The 21,125-nt window shown below is 47.8% G+C and overlaps 15 non-coding genes across 15 annotated transcripts; all 15 read right to left on the bottom strand.

The window, feature by feature from the left end:
• Positions 1-24: 24 nt before the first annotated feature.
• On the bottom strand, positions 25-215 carry LOC142685617 (U2 spliceosomal RNA). The gene has a single exon (XR_012855080.1). It is a non-coding gene; the product is annotated as a U2 spliceosomal RNA (small nuclear RNA).
• Positions 216-1,507: 1,292 nt separating this feature from the next.
• LOC142685615 (U2 spliceosomal RNA) lies at positions 1,508-1,698 on the bottom strand. Its single transcript, XR_012855079.1, has one exon. It is a non-coding gene; the product is annotated as a U2 spliceosomal RNA (small nuclear RNA).
• Positions 1,699-2,990: 1,292 nt separating this feature from the next.
• On the bottom strand, positions 2,991-3,181 carry LOC142685613 (U2 spliceosomal RNA). The gene has a single exon (XR_012855077.1). It is a non-coding gene; the product is annotated as a U2 spliceosomal RNA (small nuclear RNA).
• Positions 3,182-4,469: 1,288 nt separating this feature from the next.
• Positions 4,470-4,660, bottom strand: LOC142685612 (U2 spliceosomal RNA). Its single transcript, XR_012855076.1, has one exon. It is a non-coding gene; the product is annotated as a U2 spliceosomal RNA (small nuclear RNA).
• A 1,284-nt stretch (positions 4,661-5,944) lies between these two features.
• Positions 5,945-6,135, bottom strand: LOC142685611 (U2 spliceosomal RNA). The gene has a single exon (XR_012855075.1). It is a non-coding gene; the product is annotated as a U2 spliceosomal RNA (small nuclear RNA).
• Positions 6,136-7,419: 1,284 nt separating this feature from the next.
• On the bottom strand, positions 7,420-7,610 carry LOC142685610 (U2 spliceosomal RNA). Its single transcript, XR_012855074.1, has one exon. It is a non-coding gene; the product is annotated as a U2 spliceosomal RNA (small nuclear RNA).
• A 1,280-nt stretch (positions 7,611-8,890) lies between these two features.
• Positions 8,891-9,081, bottom strand: LOC142685609 (U2 spliceosomal RNA). The gene has a single exon (XR_012855073.1). It is a non-coding gene; the product is annotated as a U2 spliceosomal RNA (small nuclear RNA).
• Positions 9,082-10,373: 1,292 nt separating this feature from the next.
• LOC142685608 (U2 spliceosomal RNA) lies at positions 10,374-10,564 on the bottom strand. Its single transcript, XR_012855072.1, has one exon. It is a non-coding gene; the product is annotated as a U2 spliceosomal RNA (small nuclear RNA).
• Positions 10,565-11,864: 1,300 nt separating this feature from the next.
• On the bottom strand, positions 11,865-12,055 carry LOC142685607 (U2 spliceosomal RNA). The gene has a single exon (XR_012855071.1). It is a non-coding gene; the product is annotated as a U2 spliceosomal RNA (small nuclear RNA).
• Positions 12,056-13,335: 1,280 nt separating this feature from the next.
• LOC142685606 (U2 spliceosomal RNA) lies at positions 13,336-13,526 on the bottom strand. Its single transcript, XR_012855070.1, has one exon. It is a non-coding gene; the product is annotated as a U2 spliceosomal RNA (small nuclear RNA).
• Positions 13,527-14,822: 1,296 nt separating this feature from the next.
• Positions 14,823-15,013, bottom strand: LOC142685604 (U2 spliceosomal RNA). The gene has a single exon (XR_012855069.1). It is a non-coding gene; the product is annotated as a U2 spliceosomal RNA (small nuclear RNA).
• A 1,284-nt stretch (positions 15,014-16,297) lies between these two features.
• On the bottom strand, positions 16,298-16,488 carry LOC142685603 (U2 spliceosomal RNA). The gene has a single exon (XR_012855068.1). It is a non-coding gene; the product is annotated as a U2 spliceosomal RNA (small nuclear RNA).
• A 1,292-nt stretch (positions 16,489-17,780) lies between these two features.
• On the bottom strand, positions 17,781-17,971 carry LOC142685619 (U2 spliceosomal RNA). The gene has a single exon (XR_012855082.1). It is a non-coding gene; the product is annotated as a U2 spliceosomal RNA (small nuclear RNA).
• Positions 17,972-19,275: 1,304 nt separating this feature from the next.
• Positions 19,276-19,466, bottom strand: LOC142685601 (U2 spliceosomal RNA). The gene has a single exon (XR_012855066.1). It is a non-coding gene; the product is annotated as a U2 spliceosomal RNA (small nuclear RNA).
• Positions 19,467-20,762: 1,296 nt separating this feature from the next.
• Positions 20,763-20,953, bottom strand: LOC142685600 (U2 spliceosomal RNA). The gene has a single exon (XR_012855065.1). It is a non-coding gene; the product is annotated as a U2 spliceosomal RNA (small nuclear RNA).
• Between the last annotated feature and the right edge of the window lie 172 nt (positions 20,954-21,125).

The raw sequence follows: 21,125 nt of genomic DNA, 5'->3' as shown, positions 1-21,125 counted from the left end.
TCTGCTTTTAGTCAACACATAAGGAAAGGGTGCACCGGTCCTGGAAATACTGCAATACCAGGTCAATGCGTGGAGTGGACAGAGCAAGCTCTATTTCCATCTCCCTGTTCTAAAAATCCATTTAATATATGGTCCCCAGATAGGGGACGTATCAGATATTAAACTGATAAGAACAGATACTACACTTGATCTTAGCCAAAAGGCCGAGAAGCGATAACCCGAACGGGCCGCGCGTTGCCCGAGCCTGCCCGATACTGCTGTTCAGCCCTTGCAGCGATTCAGCCTACTTCTAGGCAATTCCATGGGGCCCTGCAGGCTCACACACTCACAGCTACACGGGAGGTGAATAAAGGCCGGAGAGGAAGCCAGACAGGATTTGCTTCTTTTGCTTGCACCACAATGCAGTGCTGAAAGAGGAGGAATCTACATAAAAACGCCTTCCTGGCAACGCCCAAATGCCCTGCTGCCATGCAGATAAACACTGGCAGCGGCAGCAAGTGCATGCCCACAGCCACCCCTTGTTCCTTCACACCTTGTATCAGCTGTAATCCAGTCCAGTCCAGTGCTGCCTGCTGAGCAGCACTGACCAACACTGCCTGGGCCCAGGCTTTTATCTCTGAGGCCCCATTATGATGTCAGAAAGCTGGCTCTGGAATCCTGAGGGCTCCACTATGACACGTGCAAAGTTCCGTCTGAACTTTATATAAGACGGTGAGGCTCAGTCAGTCACTCAGTGTTGCCTGAGAGGGCAACACTGCAACAGCCGGCCGCCAGGCTGTCTTTTTTTTGCACAGCTAGTTGCCTCCAGGAGGCCACAAGAGGGAGACAAGGGACTGCAAAATGGAAAATAGGCATCCACCAACTTTACAGACAACTTCTCCTTGCTCCTACAACCTCCATCCTTGCACAGTTTGTTATTCTTCTAGGTAACATAGTAACAAATCCAAATTGCTGCTCTCTTTGTAGGCAAGCAAGGCTTTGTTGCAACTGCAATTCTTACTTCTTCTTGAAATGTAGGGACGACAGTACATTCCATCACATCCATCTAGTGTACACAGGTAGGTCCATTGTGGCGGGCAGGCGAGCGGGCGGGCTGCTTTATTGGCTGTTTGCTGTTCCCCTACTCCACTCCACTATTTGACTGTTGTGCTGCATCAATCAATCAATCAATCAATCAATCAATCAATCAATCAATCAATCAATCAATCAGTGGCTGGCTCAGGTGCAGCTCTTTAACTTACCTAAAAGGGAGGGCGGAGAGAAGACAAGGAAGGTGAATGAGGTGTTCCAATGTGAAATGCCGGAAACACAGAAACACAGACGACACACAACAAGAGGTGGCAATCTATTCATTAATTGCATTTAATCAATGAGCTCATTATCACTCATGCATTGTCCAACAGGTGTTGAAATAATGGGATTAAAAGGGGAGATCCCTTCAGAAAGACAGAAACAATAGCAAAGACAAAAAACACTTTTGGAATCTGCTTTTAGTCAACACATAAGGAAAGGGTGCACCGGTCCTGGAAATACTGCAATACCAGGTCAATGCGTGGAGTGGACAGAGCAAGCTCTATTTCCATCTCCCTGTTCTAAAAATCCATTTAATATATGGTCCCCAGATAGGGGACGTATCAGATATTAAACTGATAAGAACAGATACTACACTTGATCTTAGCCAAAAGGCCGAGAAGCGATAACCCGAACGGGCCGCGCGTTGCCCGAGCCTGCCCGATACTGCTGTTCAGCCCTTGCAGCGATTCAGCCTACTTCTAGGCAATTCCATGGGGCCCTGCAGGCTCACACACTCACAGCTACACGGGAGGTGAATAAAGGCCGGAGAGGAAGCCAGACAGGATTTGCTTCTTTTGCTTGCACCACAATGCAGTGCTGAAAGAGGAGGAATCTACATAAAAACGCCTTCCTGGCAACGCCCAAATGCCCTGCTGCCATGCAGATAAACACTGGCAGCGGCAGCAAGTGCATGCCCACAGCCACCCCTTGTTCCTTCACACCTTGTATCAGCTGTAATCCAGTCCAGTCCAGTGCTGCCTGCTGAGCAGCACTGACCAACACTGCCTGGGCCCAGGCTTTTATCTCTGAGGCCCCATTATGATGTCAGAAAGCTGGCTCTGGAATCCTGAGGGCTCCACTATGACACGTGCAAAGTTCCGTCTGAACTTTATATAAGACGGTGAGGCTCAGTCAGTCACTCAGTGTTGCCTGAGAGGGCAACACTGCAACAGCCAGCCGCCAGGCTGTCTTTTTTTTGCACAGCTAGTTGCCTCCAGGAGGCCACAAGAGGGAGACAAGGGACTGCAAAATGGAAAATAGGCATCCACCAACTTTACAGACAACTTCTCCTTGCTCCTACAACCTCCATCCTTGCACAGTTTGTTATTCTTCTAGGTAACATAGTAACAAATCCAAATTGCTGCTCTCTTTGTAGGCAAGCAAGGCTTTGTTGCAACTGCAATTCTTACTTCTTCTTGAAATGTAGGGACGACAGTACATTCCATCACATCCATCTAGTGTACACAGGTAGGTCCATTGTGGCGGGCAGGCGAGCGGGCGGGCTGCTTTATTGGCTGTTTGCTGTTCCCCTACTCCACTCCACTATTTGACTGTTGTGCTGCATCAATCAATCAATCAATCAATCAATCAATCAATCAATCAATCAATCAATCAATCAGTGGCTGGCTCAGGTGCAGCTCTTTAACTTACCTAAAAGGGAGGGCGGAGAGAAGACAAGGAAGGTGAATGAGGTGTTCCAATGTGAAATGCCGGAAACACAGAAACACAGACGACACACAACAAGAGGTGGCAATCTATTCATTAATTGCATTTAATCAATGAGCTCATTATCACTCATGCAATGTCCAACAGGTGTTGAAATAATGGGATTAAAAGGGGAGATCCCTTCAGAAAGACAGAAACAATAGCAAAGACAAAAAACACTTTTGGAATCTGCTTTTAGTCAACACATAAGGAAAGGGTGCACCGGTCCTGGAAATACTGCAATACCAGGTCAATGCGTGGAGTGGACAGAGCAAGCTCTATTTCCATCTCCCTGTTCTAAAAATCCATTTAATATATGGTCCCCAGATAGGGGACGTATCAGATATTAAACTGATAAGAACAGATACTACACTTGATCTTAGCCAAAAGGCCGAGAAGCGATAACCCGAACGGGCCGCGCGTTGCCCGAGCCTGCCCGATACTGCTGTTCAGCCCTTGCAGCGATTCAGCCTACTTCTAGGCAATTCCATGGGGCCCTGCAGGCTCACACACTCACAGCTACACGGGAGGTGAATAAAGGCCGGAGAGGAAGCCAGACAGGATTTGCTTCTTTTGCTTGCACCACAATGCAGTGCTGAAAGAGGAGGAATCTACATAAAAACGCCTTCCTGGCAACACCCAAATGCCCTGCTGCCATGCAGATAAACACTGGCAGCGGCAGCAAGTGCATGCCCACAGCCACCCCTTGTTCCTTCACACCTTGTATCAGCTGTAATCCAGTCCAGTCCAGTGCTGCCTGCTGAGCAGCACTGACCAACACTGCCTGGGCCCAGGCTTTTATCTCTGAGGCCCCATTATGATGTCAGAAAGCTGGCTCTGGAATCCTGAGGGCTCCACTATGACACGTGCAAAGTTCCGTCTGAACTTTATATAAGACGGTGAGGCTCAGTCAGTCACTCAGTGTTGCCTGAGAGGGCAACACTGCAACAGCCGGCCGCCAGGCTGTCTTTTTTTTGCACAGCTAGTTGCCTCCAGGAGGCCACAAGAGGGAGACAAGGGACTGCAAAATGGAAAATAGGCATCCACCAACTTTACAGACAACTTCTCCTTGCTCCTACAACCTCCATCCTTGCACAGTTTGTTATTCTTCTAGGTAACATAGTAACAAATCCAAATTGCTGCTCTCTTTGTAGGCAAGCAAGGCTTTGTTGCAACTGCAATTCTTACTTCTTCTTGAAATGTAGGGACGACAGTACATTCCATCACATCCATCTAGTGTACACAGGTAGGTCCATTGTGGCGGGCAGGCGAGCGGGCGGGCTGCTTTATTGGCTGTTTGCTGTTCCCCTACTCCACTACACTATTTGACTGTTGTGCTGCATCAATCAATCAATCAATCAATCAATCAATCAATCAATCAATCAATCAATCAGTGGCTGGCTCAGGTGCAGCTCTTTAACTTACCTAAAAGGGAGGGCGGAGAGAAGACAAGGAAGGTGAATGAGGTGTTCCAATGTGAAATGCCGGAAACACAGAAACACAGACGACACACAACAAGAGGTGGCAATCTATTCATTAATTGCATTTAATCAATGAGCTCATTATCACTCATGCATTGTCCAACAGGTGTTGAAATAATGGGATTAAAAGGGGAGATCCCTTCAGAAAGACAGAAACAATAGCAAAGACAAAAAACACTTTTGGAATCTGCTTTTAGTCAACACATAAGGAAAGGGTGCACCGGTCCTGGAAATACTGCAATACCAGGTCAATGCGTGGAGTGGACAGAGCAAGCTCTATTTCCATCTCCCTGTTCTAAAAATCCATTTAATATATGGTCCCCAGATAGGGGACGTATCAGATATTAAACTGATAAGAACAGATACTACACTTGATCTTAGCCAAAAGGCCGAGAAGCGATAACCCGAACGGGCCGCGCGTTGCCCGAGCCTGCCCGATACTGCTGTTCAGCCCTTGCAGCGATTCAGCCTACTTCTAGGCAATTCCATGGGGCCCTGCAGGCTCACACACTCACAGCTACACGGGAGGTGAATAAAGGCCGGAGAGGAAGCCAGACAGGATTTGCTTCTTTTGCTTGCACCACAATGCAGTGCTGAAAGAGGAGGAATCTACATAAAAACGCCTTCCTGGCAACGCCCAAATGCCCTGCTGCCATGCAGATAAACACTGGCAGCGGCAGCAAGTGCATGCCCACAGCCACCCCTTGTTCCTTCACACCTTGTATCAGCTGTAATCCAGTCCAGTCCAGTGCTGCCTGCTGAGCAGCACTGACCAACACTGCCTGGGCCCAGGCTTTTATCTCTGAGGCCCCATTATGATGTCAGAAAGCTGGCTCTGGAATCCTGAGGGCTCCACTATGACACGTGCAAAGTTCCGTCTGAACTTTATATAAGACGGTGAGGCTCAGTCAGTCACTCAGTGTTGCCTGAGAGGGCAACACTGCAACAGCCGGCCGCCAGGCTGTCTTTTTTTTGCACAGCTAGTTGCCTCCAGGAGGCCACAAGAGGGAGACAAGGGACTGCAAAATGGAAAATAGGCATCCACCAACTTTACAGACAACTTCTCCTTGCTCCTACAACCTCCATCCTTGCACAGTTTGTTATTCTTCTAGGTAACATAGTAACAAATCCAAATTGCTGCTCTCTTTGTAGGCAAGCAAGGCTTTGTTGCAACTGCAATTCTTACTTCTTCTTGAAATGTAGGGACGACAGTACATTCCATCACATCCATCTAGTGTACACAGGTAGGTCCATTGTGGCGGGCAGGCGAGCGGGCGGGCTGCTTTATTGGCTGTTTGCTGTTCCCCTACTCCACTCCACTATTTGACTGTTGTGCTGCATCAATCAATCAATCAATCAATCAATCAATCAATCAATCAATCAATCAGTGGCTGGCTCAGGTGCAGCTCTTTAACTTACCTAAAAGGGAGGGCGGAGAGAAGACAAGGAAGGTGAATGAGGTGTTCCAATGTGAAATGCCGGAAACACAGAAACACAGACGACACACAACAAGAGGTGGCAATCTATTCATTAATTGCATTTAATCAATGAGCTCATTATCACTCATGCATTGTCCAACAGGTGTTGAAATAATGGGATTAAAAGGGGAGATCCCTTCAGAAAGACAGAAACAATAGCAAAGACAAAAAACACTTTTGGAATCTGCTTTTAGTCAACACATAAGGAAAGGGTGCACCGGTCCTGGAAATACTGCAATACCAGGTCAATGCGTGGAGTGGACAGAGCAAGCTCTATTTCCATCTCCCTGTTCTAAAAATCCATTTAATATATGGTCCCCAGATAGGGGACGTATCAGATATTAAACTGATAAGAACAGATACTACACTTGATCTTAGCCAAAAGGCCGAGAAGCGATAACCCGAACGGGCCGCGCGTTGCCCGAGCCTGCCCGATACTGCTGTTCAGCCCTTGCAGCGATTCAGCCTACTTCTAGGCAATTCCATGGGGCCCTGCAGGCTCACACACTCACAGCTACACGGGAGGTGAATAAAGGCCGGAGAGGAAGCCAGACAGGATTTGCTTCTTTTGCTTGCACCACAATGCAGTGCTGAAAGAGGAGGAATCTACATAAAAACGCCTTCCTGGCAACGCCCAAATGCCCTGCTGCCATGCAGATAAACACTGGCAGCGGCAGCAAGTGCATGCCCACAGCCACCCCTTGTTCCTTCACACCTTGTATCAGCTGTAATCCAGTCCAGTCCAGTGCTGCCTGCTGAGCAGCACTGACCAACACTGCCTGGGCCCAGGCTTTTATCTCTGAGGCCCCATTATGATGTCAGAAAGCTGGCTCTGGAATCCTGAGGGCTCCACTATGACACGTGCAAAGTTCCGTCTGAACTTTATATAAGACGGTGAGGCTCAGTCAGTCACTCAGTGTTGCCTGAGAGGGCAACACTGCAACAGCCGGCCGCCAGGCTGTCTTTTTTTTGCACAGCTAGTTGCCTCCAGGAGGCCACAAGAGGGAGACAAGGGACTGCAAAATGGAAAATAGGCATCCACCAACTTTACAGACAACTTCTCCTTGCTCCTACAACCTCCATCCTTGCACAGTTTGTTATTCTTCTAGGTAACATAGTAACAAATCCAAATTGCTGCTCTCTTTGTAGGCAAGCAAGGCTTTGTTGCAACTGCAATTCTTACTTCTTCTTGAAATGTAGGGACGACAGTACATTCCATCACATCCATCTAGTGTACACAGGTAGGTCCATTGTGGCGGGCAGGCGAGCGGGCGGGCTGCTTTATTGGCTGTTTGCTGTTCCCCTACTCCACTCCACTATTTGACTGTTGTGCTGCATCAATCAATCAATCAATCAATCAATCAATCAATCAATCAATCAATCAGTGGCTGGCTCAGGTGCAGCTCTTTAACTTACCTAAAAGGGAGGGCGGAGAGAAGACAAGGAAGGTGAATGAGGTGTTCCAATGTGAAATGCCGGAAACACAGAAACACAGACGACACACAACAAGAGGTGGCAATCTATTCATTAATTGCATTTAATCAATGAGCTCATTATCACTCATGCATTGTCCAACAGGTGTTGAAATAATGGGATTAAAAGGGGAGATCCCTTCAGAAAGACAGAAACAATAGCAAAGACAAAAAACACTTTTGGAATCTGCTTTTAGTCAACACATAAGGAAAGGGTGCACCGGTCCTGGAAATACTGCAATACCAGGTCAATGCGTGGAGTGGACAGAGCAAGCTCTATTTCCATCTCCCTGTTCTAAAAATCCATTTAATATATGGTCCCCAGATAGGGGACGTATCAGATATTAAACTGATAAGAACAGATACTACACTTGATCTTAGCCAAAAGGCCGAGAAGCGATAACCCGAACGGGCCGCGCGTTGCCCGAGCCTGCCCGATACTGCTGTTCAGCCCTTGCAGCGATTCAGCCTACTTCTAGGCAATTCCATGGGGCCCTGCAGGCTCACACACTCACAGCTACACGGGAGGTGAATAAAGGCCGGAGAGGAAGCCAGACAGGATTTGCTTCTTTTGCTTGCACCACAATGCAGTGCTGAAAGAGGAGGAATCTACATAAAAACGCCTTCCTGGCAACGCCCAAATGCCCTGCTGCCATGCAGATAAACACTGGCAGCGGCAGCAAGTGCATGCCCACAGCCACCCCTTGTTCCTTCACACCTTGTATCAGCTGTAATCCAGTCCAGTCCAGTGCTGCCTGCTGAGCAGCACTGACCAACACTGCCTGGGCCCAGGCTTTTATCTCTGAGGCCCCATTATGATGTCAGAAAGCTGGCTCTGGAATCCTGAGGGCTCCACTATGACACGTGCAAAGTTCCGTCTGAACTTTATATAAGACGGTGAGGCTCAGTCAGTCACTCAGTGTTGCCTGAGAGGGCAACACTGCAACAGCCGGCCGCCAGGCTGTCTTTTTTTTGCACAGCTAGTTGCCTCCAGGAGGCCACAAGAGGGAGACAAGGGACTGCAAAATGGAAAATAGGCATCCACCAACTTTACAGACAACTTCTCCTTGCTCCTACAACCTCCATCCTTGCACAGTTTGTTATTCTTCTAGGTAACATAGTAACAAATCCAAATTGCTGCTCTCTTTGTAGGCAAGCAAGGCTTTGTTGCAACTGCAATTCTTACTTCTTCTTGAAATGTAGGGACGACAGTACATTCCATCACATCCATCTAGTGTACACAGGTAGGTCCATTGTGGCGGGCAGGCGAGCGGGCGGGCTGCTTTATTGGCTGTTTGCTGTTCCCCTACTCCACTCCACTATTTGACTGTTGTGCTGCATCAATCAATCAATCAATCAATCAATCAATCAATCAATCAATCAGTGGCTGGCTCAGGTGCAGCTCTTTAACTTACCTAAAAGGGAGGGCGGAGAGAAGACAAGGAAGGTGAATGAGGTGTTCCAATGTGAAATGCCGGAAACACAGAAACACAGACGACACACAACAAGAGGTGGCAATCTATTCATTAATTGCATTTAATCAATGAGCTCATTATCACTCATGCATTGTCCAACAGGTGTTGAAATAATGGGATTAAAAGGGGAGATCCCTTCAGAAAGACAGAAACAATAGCAAAGACAAAAAACACTTTTGGAATCTGCTTTTAGTCAACACATAAGGAAAGGGTGCACCGGTCCTGGAAATACTGCAATACCAGGTCAATGCGTGGAGTGGACAGAGCAAGCTCTATTTCCATCTCCCTGTTCTAAAAATCCATTTAATATATGGTCCCCAGATAGGGGACGTATCAGATATTAAACTGATAAGAACAGATACTACACTTGATCTTAGCCAAAAGGCCGAGAAGCGATAACCCGAACGGGCCGCGCGTTGCCCGAGCCTGCCCGATACTGCTGTTCAGCCCTTGCAGCGATTCAGCCTACTTCTAGGCAATTCCATGGGGCCCTGCAGGCTCACACACTCACAGCTACACGGGAGGTGAATAAAGGCCGGAGAGGAAGCCAGACAGGATTTGCTTCTTTTGCTTGCACCACAATGCAGTGCTGAAAGAGGAGGAATCTACATAAAAACGCCTTCCTGGCAACGCCCAAATGCCCTGCTGCCATGCAGATAAACACTGGCAGCGGCAGCAAGTGCATGCCCACAGCCACCCCTTGTTCCTTCACACCTTGTATCAGCTGTAATCCAGTCCAGTCCAGTGCTGCCTGCTGAGCAGCACTGACCAACACTGCCTGGGCCCAGGCTTTTATCTCTGAGGCCCCATTATGATGTCAGAAAGCTGGCTCTGGAATCCTGAGGGCTCCACTATGACACGTGCAAAGTTCCGTCTGAACTTTATATAAGACGGTGAGGCTCAGTCAGTCACTCAGTGTTGCCTGAGAGGGCAACACTGCAACAGCCGGCCGCCAGGCTGTCTTTTTTTTGCACAGCTAGTTGCCTCCAGGAGGCCACAAGAGGGAGACAAGGGACTGCAAAATGGAAAATAGGCATCCACCAACTTTACAGACAACTTCTCCTTGCTCCTACAACCTCCATCCTTGCACAGTTTGTTATTCTTCTAGGTAACATAGTAACAAATCCAAATTGCTGCTCTCTTTGTAGGCAAGCAAGGCTTTGTTGCAACTGCAATTCTTACTTCTTCTTGAAATGTAGGGACGACAGTACATTCCATCACATCCATCTAGTGTACACAGGTAGGTCCATTGTGGCGGGCAGGCGAGCGGGCGGGCTGCTTTATTGGCTGTTTGCTGTTCCCCTACTCCACTCCACTATTTGACTGTTGTGCTGCATCAATCAATCAATCAATCAATCAATCAATCAATCAATCAATCAATCAATCAATCAGTGGCTGGCTCAGGTGCAGCTCTTTAACTTACCTAAAAGGGAGGGCGGAGAGAAGACAAGGAAGGTGAATGAGGTGTTCCAATGTGAAATGCCGGAAACACAGAAACACAGACGACACACAACAAGAGGTGGCAATCTATTCATTAATTGCATTTAATCAATGAGCTCATTATCACTCATGCATTGTCCAACAGGTGTTGAAATAATGGGATTAAAAGGGGAGATCCCTTCAGAAAGACAGAAACAATAGCAAAGACAAAAAACACTTTTGGAATCTGCTTTTAGTCAACACATAAGGAAAGGGTGCACCGGTCCTGGAAATACTGCAATACCAGGTCAATGCGTGGAGTGGACAGAGCAAGCTCTATTTCCATCTCCCTGTTCTAAAAATCCATTTAATATATGGTCCCCAGATAGGGGACGTATCAGATATTAAACTGATAAGAACAGATACTACACTTGATCTTAGCCAAAAGGCCGAGAAGCGATAACCCGAACGGGCCGCGCGTTGCCCGAGCCTGCCCGATACTGCTGTTCAGCCCTTGCAGCGATTCAGCCTACTTCTAGGCAATTCCATGGGGCCCTGCAGGCTCACACACTCACAGCTACACGGGAGGTGAATAAAGGCCGGAGAGGAAGCCAGACAGGATTTGCTTCTTTTGCTTGCACCACAATGCAGTGCTGAAAGAGGAGGAATCTACATAAAAACGCCTTCCTGGCAACGCCCAAATGCCCTGCTGCCATGCAGATAAACACTGGCAGCGGCAGCAAGTGCATGCCCACAGCCACCCCTTGTTCCTTCACACCTTGTATCAGCTGTAATCCAGTCCAGTCCAGTGCTGCCTGCTGAGCAGCACTGACCAACACTGCCTGGGCCCAGGCTTTTATCTCTGAGGCCCCATTATGATGTCAGAAAGCTGGCTCTGGAATCCTGAGGGCTCCACTATGACACGTGCAAAGTTCCGTCTGAACTTTATATAAGACGGTGAGGCTCAGTCAGTCACTCAGTGTTGCCTGAGAGGGCAACACTGCAACAGCCGGCCGCCAGGCTGTCTTTTTTTTGCACAGCTAGTTGCCTCCAGGAGGCCACAAGAGGGAGACAAAGGACTGCAAAATGGAAAATAGGCATCCACCAACTTTACAGACAACTTCTCCTTGCTCCTACAACCTCCATCCTTGCACAGTTTGTTATTCTTCTAGGTAACATAGTAACAAATCCAAATTGCTGCTCTCTTTGTAGGCAAGCAAGGCTTTGTTGCAACTGCAATTCTTACTTCTTCTTGAAATGTAGGGACGACAGTACATTCCATCACATCCATCTAGTGTACACAGGTAGGTCCATTGTGGCGGGCAGGCGAGCGGGCGGGCTGCTTTATTGGCTGTTTGCTGTTCCCCTACTCCACTCCACTATTTGACTGTTGTGCTGCATCAATCAATCAATCAATCAATCAATCAATCAATCAATCAATCAATCAATCAATCAATCAATCAGTGGCTGGCTCAGGTGCAGCTCTTTAACTTACCTAAAAGGGAGGGCGGAGAGAAGACAAGGAAGGTGAATGAGGTGTTCCAATGTGAAATGCCGGAAACACAGAAACACAGACGACACACAACAAGAGGTGGCAATCTATTCATTAATTGCATTTAATCAATGAGCTCATTATCACTCATGCATTGTCCAACAGGTGTTGAAATAATGGGATTAAAAGGGGAGATCCCTTCAGAAAGACAGAAACAATAGCAAAGACAAAAAACACTTTTGGAATCTGCTTTTAGTCAACACATAAGGAAAGGGTGCACCGGTCCTGGAAATACTGCAATACCAGGTCAATGCGTGGAGTGGACAGAGCAAGCTCTATTTCCATCTCCCTGTTCTAAAAATCCATTTAATATATGGTCCCCAGATAGGGGACGTATCAGATATTAAACTGATAAGAACAGATACTACACTTGATCTTAGCCAAAAGGCCGAGAAGCGATAACCCGAACGGGCCGCGCGTTGCCCGAGCCTGCCCGATACTGCTGTTCAGCCCTTGCAGCGATTCAGCCTACTTCTAGGCAATTCCATGGGGCCCTGCAGGCTCACACACTCACAGCTACACGGGAGGTGAATAAAGGCCGGAGAGGAAGCCAGACAGGATTTGCTTCTTTTGCTTGCACCACAATGCAGTGCTGAAAGAGGAGGAATCTACATAAAAACGCCTTCCTGGCAACGCCCAAATGCCCTGCTGCCATGCAGATAAACACTGGCAGCGGCAGCAAGTGCATGCCCACAGCCACCCCTTGTTCCTTCACACCTTGTATCAGCTGTAATCCAGTCCAGTCCAGTGCTGCCTGCTGAGCAGCACTGACCAACACTGCCTGGGCCCAGGCTTTTATCTCTGAGGCCCCATTATGATGTCAGAAAGCTGGCTCTGGAATCCTGAGGGCTCCACTATGACACGTGCAAAGTTCCGTCTGAACTTTATATAAGACGGTGAGGCTCAGTCAGTCACTCAGTGTTGCCTGAGAGGGCAACACTGCAACAGCCGGCCGCCAGGCTGTCTTTTTTTTGCACAGCTAGTTGCCTCCAGGAGGCCACAAGAGGGAGACAAGGGACTGCAAAATGGAAAATAGGCATCCACCAACTTTACAGACAACTTCTCCTTGCTCCTACAACCTCCATCCTTGCACAGTTTGTTATTCTTCTAGGTAACATAGTAACAAATCCAAATTGCTGCTCTCTTTGTAGGCAAGCAAGGCTTTGTTGCAACTGCAATTCTTACTTCTTCTTGAAATGTAGGGACGACAGTACATTCCATCACATCCATCTAGTGTACACAGGTAGGTCCATTGTGGCGGGCAGGCGAGCGGGCGGGCTGCTTTATTGGCTGTTTGCTGTTCCCCTACTCCACTCCACTATTTGACTGTTGTGCTGCATCAATCAATCAATCAATCAATCAATCAATCAATCAATCAATCAGTGGCTGGCTCAGGTGCAGCTCTTTAACTTACCTAAAAGGGAGGGCGGAGAGAAGACAAGGAAGGTGAATGAGGTGTTCCAATGTGAAATGCCGGAAACACAGAAACACAGACGACACACAACAAGAGGTGGCAATCTATTCATTAATTGCATTTAATCAATGAGCTCATTATCACTCATGCATTGTCCAACAGGTGTTGAAATAATGGGATTAAAAGGGGAGATCCCTTCAGAAAGACAGAAACAATAGCAAAGACAAAAAACACTTTTGGAATCTGCTTTTAGTCAACACATAAGGAAAGGGTGCACCGGTCCTGGAAATACTGCAATACCAGGTCAATGCGTGGAGTGGACAGAGCAAGCTCTATTTCCATCTCCCTGTTCTAAAAATCCATTTAATATATGGTCCCCAGATAGGGGACGTATCAGATATTAAACTGATAAGAACAGATACTACACTTGATCTTAGCCAAAAGGCCGAGAAGCGATAACCCGAACGGGCCGCGCGTTGCCCGAGCCTGCCCGATACTGCTGTTCAGCCCTTGCAGCGATTCAGCCTACTTCTAGGCAATTCCATGGGGCCCTGCAGGCTCACACACTCACAGCTACACGGGAGGTGAATAAAGGCCGGAGAGGAAGCCAGACAGGATTTGCTTCTTTTGCTTGCACCACAATGCAGTGCTGAAAGAGGAGGAATCTACATAAAAACGCCTTCCTGGCAACGCCCAAATGCCCTGCTGCCATGCAGATAAACACTGGCAGCGGCAGCAAGTGCATGCCCACAGCCACCCCTTGTTCCTTCACACCTTGTATCAGCTGTAATCCAGTCCAGTCCAGTGCTGCCTGCTGAGCAGCACTGACCAACACTGCCTGGGCCCAGGCTTTTATCTCTGAGGCCCCATTATGATGTCAGAAAGCTGGCTCTGGAATCCTGAGGGCTCCACTATGACACGTGCAAAGTTCCGTCTGAACTTTATATAAGACGGTGAGGCTCAGTCAGTCACTCAGTGTTGCCTGAGAGGGCAACACTGCAACAGCCGGCCGCCAGGCTGTCTTTTTTTTGCACAGCTAGTTGCCTCCAGGAGGCCACAAGAGGGAGACAAGGGACTGCAAAATGGAAAATAGGCATCCACCAACTTTACAGACAACTTCTCCTTGCTCCTACAACCTCCATCCTTGCACAGTTTGTTATTCTTCTAGGTAACATAGTAACAAATCCAAATTGCTGCTCTCTTTGTAGGCAAGCAAGGCTTTGTTGCAACTGCAATTCTTACTTCTTCTTGAAATGTAGGGACGACAGTACATTCCATCACATCCATCTAGTGTACACAGGTAGGTCCATTGTGGCGGGCAGGCGAGCGGGCGGGCTGCTTTATTGGCTGTTTGCTGTTCCCCTACTCCACTCCACTATTTGACTGTTGTGCTGCATCAATCAATCAATCAATCAATCAATCAATCAATCAATCAATCAATCAATCAATCAATCAGTGGCTGGCTCAGGTGCAGCTCTTTAACTTACCTAAAAGGGAGGGCGGAGAGAAGACAAGGAAGGTGAATGAGGTGTTCCAATGTGAAATGCCGGAAACACAGAAACACAGACGACACACAACAAGAGGTGGCAATCTATTCATTAATTGCATTTAATCAATGAGCTCATTATCACTCATGCATTGTCCAACAGGTGTTGAAATAATGGGATTAAAAGGGGAGATCCCTTCAGAAAGACAGAAACAATAGCAAAGACAAAAAACACTTTTGGAATCTGCTTTTAGTCAACACATAAGGAAAGGGTGCACCGGTCCTGGAAATACTGCAATACCAGGTCAATGCGTGGAGTGGACAGAGCAAGCTCTATTTCCATCTCCCTGTTCTAAAAATCCATTTAATATATGGTCCCCAGATAGGGGACGTATCAGATATTAAACTGATAAGAACAGATACTACACTTGATCTTAGCCAAAAGGCCGAGAAGCGATAACCCGAACGGGCCGCGCGTTGCCCGAGCCTGCCCGATACTGCTGTTCAGCCCTTGCAGCGATTCAGCCTACTTCTAGGCAATTCCATGGGGCCCTGCAGGCTCACACACTCACAGCTACACGGGAGGTGAATAAAGGCCGGAGAGGAAGCCAGACAGGATTTGCTTCTTTTGCTTGCACCACAATGCAGTGCTGAAAGAGGAGGAATCTACATAAAAACGCCTTCCTGGCAACGCCCAAATGCCCTGCTGCCATGCAGATAAACACTGGCAGCGGCAGCAAGTGCATGCCCACAGCCACCCCTTGTTCCTTCACACCTTGTATCAGCTGTAATCCAGTCCAGTCCAGTGCTGCCTGCTGAGCAGCACTGACCAACACTGCCTGGGCCCAGGCTTTTATCTCTGAGGCCCCATTATGATGTCAGAAAGCTGGCTCTGGAATCCTGAGGGCTCCACTATGACACGTGCAAAGTTCCGTCTGAACTTTATATAAGACGGTGAGGCTCAGTCAGTCACTCAGTGTTGCCTGAGAGGGCAACACTGCAACAGCCGGCCGCCAGGCTGTCTTTTTTTTGCACAGCTAGTTGCCTCCAGGAGGCCACAAGAGGGAGACAAGGGACTGCAAAATGGAAAATAGGCATCCACCAACTTTACAGACAACTTCTCCTTGCTCCTACAACCTCCATCCTTGCACAGTTTGTTATTCTTCTAGGTAACATAGTAACAAATCCAAATTGCTGCTCTCTTTGTAGGCAAGCAAGGCTTTGTTGCAACTGCAATTCTTACTTCTTCTTGAAATGTAGGGACGACAGTACATTCCATCACATCCATCTAGTGTACACAGGTAGGTCCATTGTGGCGGGCAGGCGAGCGGGCGGGCTGCTTTATTGGCTGTTTGCTGTTCCCCTACTCCACTCCACTATTTGACTGTTGTGCTGCATCAATCAATCAATCAATCAATCAATCAATCAATCAATCAATCAATCAGTGGCTGGCTCAGGTGCAGCTCTTTAACTTACCTAAAAGGGAGGGCGGAGAGAAGACAAGGAAGGTGAATGAGGTGTTCCAATGTGAAATGCCGGAAACACAGAAACACAGACGACACACAACAAGAGGTGGCAATCTATTCATTAATTGCATTTAATCAATGAGCTCATTATCACTCATGCAATGTCCAACAGGTGTTGAAATAATGGGATTAAAAGGGGAGATCCCTTCAGAAAGACAGAAACAATAGCAAAGACAAAAAACACTTTTGGAATCTGCTTTTAGTCAACACATAAGGAAAGGGTGCACCGGTCCTGGAAATACTGCAATACCAGGTCAATGCGTGGAGTGGACAGAGCAAGCTCTATTTCCATCTCCCTGTTCTAAAAATCCATTTAATATATGGTCCCCAGATAGGGGACGTATCAGATATTAAACTGATAAGAACAGATACTACACTTGATCTTAGCCAAAAGGCCGAGAAGCGATAACCCGAACGGGCCGCGCGTTGCCCGAGCCTGCCCGATACTGCTGTTCAGCCCTTGCAGCGATTCAGCCTACTTCTAGGCAATTCCATGGGGCCCTGCAGGCTCACACACTCACAGCTACACGGGAGGTGAATAAAGGCCGGAGAGGAAGCCAGACAGGATTTGCTTCTTTTGCTTGCACCACAATGCAGTGCTGAAAGAGGAGGAATCTACATAAAAATGCCTTCCTGGCAACACCCAAATGCCCTGCTGCCATGCAGATAAACACTGGCAGCGGCAGCAAGTGCATGCCCACAGCCACCCCTTGTTCCTTCACACCTTGTATCAGCTGTAATCCAGTCCAGTCCAGTGCTGCCTGCTGAGCAGCACTGACCAACACTGCCTGGGCCCAGGCTTTTATCTCTGAGGCCCCATTATGATGTCAGAAAGCTGGCTCTGGAATCCTGAGGGCTCCACTATGACACGTGCAAAGTTCCGTCTGAACTTTATATAAGACGGTGAGGCTCAGTCAGTCACTCAGTGTTGCCTGAGAGGGCAACACTGCAACAGCCGGCCGCCAGGCTGTCTTTTTTTTGCACAGCTAGTTGCCTCCAGGAGGCCACAAGAGGGAGACAAGGGACTGCAAAATGGAAAATAGGCATCCACCAACTTTACAGACAACTTCTCCTTGCTCCTACAACCTCCATCCTTGCACAGTTTGTTATTCTTCTAGGTAACATAGTAACAAATCCAAATTGCTGCTCTCTTTGTAGGCAAGCAAGGCTTTGTTGCAACTGCAATTCTTACTTCTTCTTGAAATGTAGGGACGACAGTACATTCCATCACATCCATCTAGTGTACACAGGTAGGTCCATTGTGGCGGGCAGGCGAGCGGGCGGGCTGCTTTATTGGCTGTTTGCTGTTCCCCTACTCCACTCCACTATTTGACTGTTGTGCTGCATCAATCAATCAATCAATCAATCAATCAATCAATCAATCAATCAATCAATCAATCAGTGGCTGGCTCAGGTGCAGCTCTTTAACTTACCTAAAAGGGAGGGCGGAGAGAAGACAAGGAAGGTGAATGAGGTGTTCCAATGTGAAATGCCGGAAACACAGAAACACAGACGACACACAACAAGAGGTGGCAATCTATTCATTAATTGCATTTAATCAATGAGCTCATTATCACTCATGCATTGTCCAACAGGTGTTGAAATAATGGGATTAAAAGGGGAGATCCCTTCAGAAAGACAGAAACAATAGCAAAGACAAAAAACACTTTTGGAATCTGCTTTTAGTCAACACATAAGGAAAGGGTGCACCGGTCCTGGAAATACTGCAATACCAGGTCAATGCATGGAGTGGACAGAGCAAGCTCTATTTCCATCTCCCTGTTCTAAAAATCCATTTAATATATGGTCCCCAGATAGGGGACGTATCAGATATTAAACTGATAAGAACAGATACTACACTTGATCTTAGCCAAAAGGCCGAGAAGCGATAACCCGAACGGGCCGCGCGTTGCCCGAGCCTGCCCGATACTGCTGTTCAGCCCTTGCAGCGATTCAGCCTACTTCTAGGCAATTCCATGGGGCCCTGCAGGCTCACACACTCACAGCTACACGGGAGGTGAATAAAGGCCGGAGAGGAAGCCAGACAGGATTTGCTTCTTTTGCTTGCACCACAATGCAGTGCTGAAAGAGGAGGAATCTACATAAAAACGCCTTCCTGGCAACGCCCAAATGCCCTGCTGCCATGCAGATAAACACTGGCAGCGGCAGCAAGTGCATGCCCACAGCCACCCCTTGTTCCTTCACACCTTGTATCAGCTGTAATCCAGTCCAGTCCAGTGCTGCCTGCTGAGCAGCACTGACCAACACTGCCTGGGCCCAGGCTTTTATCTCTGAGGCCCCATTATGATGTCAGAAAGCTGGCTCTGGAATCCTGAGGGCTCCACTATGACACGTGCAAAGTTCCGTCTGAACTTTATATAAGACGGTGAGGCTCAGTCAGTCACTCAGTGTTGCCTGAGAGGGCAACACTGCAACAGCCGGCCGCCAGGCTGTCTTTTTTTTGCACAGCTAGTTGCCTCCAGGAGGCCACAAGAGGGAGACAAGGGACTGCAAAATGGAAAATAGGCATCCACCAACTTTACAGACAACTTCTCCTTGCTCCTACAACCTCCATCCTTGCACAGTTTGTTATTCTTCTAGGTAACATAGTAACAAATCCAAATTGCTGCTCTCTTTGTAGGCAAGCAAGGCTTTGTTGCAACTGCAATTCTTACTTCTTCTTGAAATGTAGGGACGACAGTACATTCCATCACATCCATCTAGTGTACACAGGTAGGTCCATTGTGGCGGGCAGGCGAGCGGGCGGGCTGCTTTATTGGCTGTTTGCTGTTCCCCTACTCCACTCCACTATTTGACTGTTGTGCTGCATCAATCAATCAATCAATCAATCAATCAATCAATCAATCAATCAATCAATCAATCAATCAATCAATCAGTGGCTGGCTCAGGTGCAGCTCTTTAACTTACCTAAAAGGGAGGGCGGAGAGAAGACAAGGAAGGTGAATGAGGTGTTCCAATGTGAAATGCCGGAAACACAGAAACACAGACGACACACAACAAGAGGTGGCAATCTATTCATTAATTGCATTTAATCAATGAGCTCATTATCACTCATGCATTGTCCAACAGGTGTTGAAATAATGGGATTAAAAGGGGAGATCCCTTCAGAAAGACAGAAACAATAGCAAAGACAAAAAACACTTTTGGAATCTGCTTTTAGTCAACACATAAGGAAAGGGTGCACCGGTCCTGGAAATACTGCAATACCAGGTCAATGCGTGGAGTGGACAGAGCAAGCTCTATTTCCATCTCCCTGTTCTAAAAATCCATTTAATATATGGTCCCCAGATAGGGGACGTATCAGATATTAAACTGATAAGAACAGATACTACACTTGATCTTAGCCAAAAGGCCGAGAAGCGATAACCCGAACGGGCCGCGCGTTGCCCGAGCCTGCCCGATACTGCTGTTCAGCCCTTGCAGCGATTCAGCCTACTTCTAGGCAATTCCATGGGGCCCTGCAGGCTCACACACTCACAGCTACACGGGAGGTGAATAAAGGCCGGAGAGGAAGCCAGACAGGATTTGCTTCTTTTGCTTGCACCACAATGCAGTGCTGAAAGAGGAGGAATCTACATAAAAACGCCTTCCTGGCAACGCCCAAATGCCCTGCTGCCATGCAGATAAACACTGGCAGCGGCAGCAAGTGCATGCCCACAGCCACCCCTTGTTCCTTCACACCTTGTATCAGCTGTAATCCAGTCCAGTCCAGTGCTGCCTGCTGAGCAGCACTGACCAACACTGCCTGGGCCCAGGCTTTTATCTCTGAGGCCCCATTATGATGTCAGAAAGCTGGCTCTGGAATCCTGAGGGCTCCACTATGACACGTGCAAAGTTCCGTCTGAACTTTATATAAGACGGTGAGGCTCAGTCAGTCACTCAGTGTTGCCTGAGAGGGCAACACTGCAACAGCCGGCCGCCAGGCTGTCTTTTTTTTGCACAGCTAGTTGCCTCCAGGAGGCCACAAGAGGGAGACAAGGGACTGCAAAATGGAAAATAGGCATCCACCAACTTTACAGACAACTTCTCCTTGCTCCTACAACCTCCATCCTTGCACAGTTTGTTATTCTTCTAGGTAACATAGTAACAAATCCAAATTGCTGCTCTCTTTGTAGGCAAGCAAGGCTTTGTTGCAACTGCAATTCTTACTTCTTCTTGAAATGTAGGGACGACAGTACATTCCATCACATCCATCTAGTGTACACAGGTAGGTCCATTGTGGCGGGCAGGCGAGCGGGCGGGCTGCTTTATTGGCTGTTTGCTGTTCCCCTACTCCACTCCACTATTTGACTGTTGTGCTGCATCAATCAATCAATCAATCAATCAATCAATCAATCAATCAATCAATCAATCAATCAATCAGTGGCTGGCTCAGGTGCAGCTCTTTAACTTACCTAAAAGGGAGGGCGGAGAGAAGACAAGGAAGGTGAATGAGGTGTTCCAATGTGAAATGCCGGAAACACAGAAACACAGACGACACACAACAAGAGGTGGCAATCTATTCATTAATTGCATTTAATCAATGAGCTCATTATCACTCATGCATTGTCCAACAGGTGTTGAAATAATGGGATTAAAAGGGGAGATCCCTTCAGAAAGACAGAAACAATAGCAAAGACAAAAAACACTTTTGGAATCTGCTTTTAGTCAACACATAAGGAAAGGGTGCACCGGTCCTGGAAATACTGCAATACCAGGTCAATGCGTGGAGTGGACAGAGCAAGCTCTATTTCCATCTCCCTGTTCTAAAAATCCATTTAATATATGGTCCCCAGATAGGGGACGTATCAGATATTAAACTGATAAGAACAGATACTACACTTGATCTTAGCCAAAAGGCCGAGAAGCGATAACCCGAACGGGCCGCGCGTTGCCCGAGCCTGCCCGATACTGCTGTTCAGCCCTTGCAGCGATTCAGCCTACTTCTAGGCAATTCCATGGGGCCCTGCAGGCTCACACACTCACAGCTACACGGGAGGTGAATAAAGGCCGGAGAGGAAGCCAGACAGGATTTGCTTCTTTT

The sequence above is a fragment of the Rhinoderma darwinii genome (assembly GCF_050947455.1).
Source record: "Rhinoderma darwinii isolate aRhiDar2 chromosome 5 unlocalized genomic scaffold, aRhiDar2.hap1 SUPER_5_unloc_14, whole genome shotgun sequence".
Classification (NCBI taxonomy): domain Eukaryota; kingdom Metazoa; phylum Chordata; class Amphibia; order Anura; family Rhinodermatidae; genus Rhinoderma; species Rhinoderma darwinii.
Note: the sequence above shows the minus strand (reverse complement) of the source record. Positions and strands in the feature narration are given on the sequence as shown.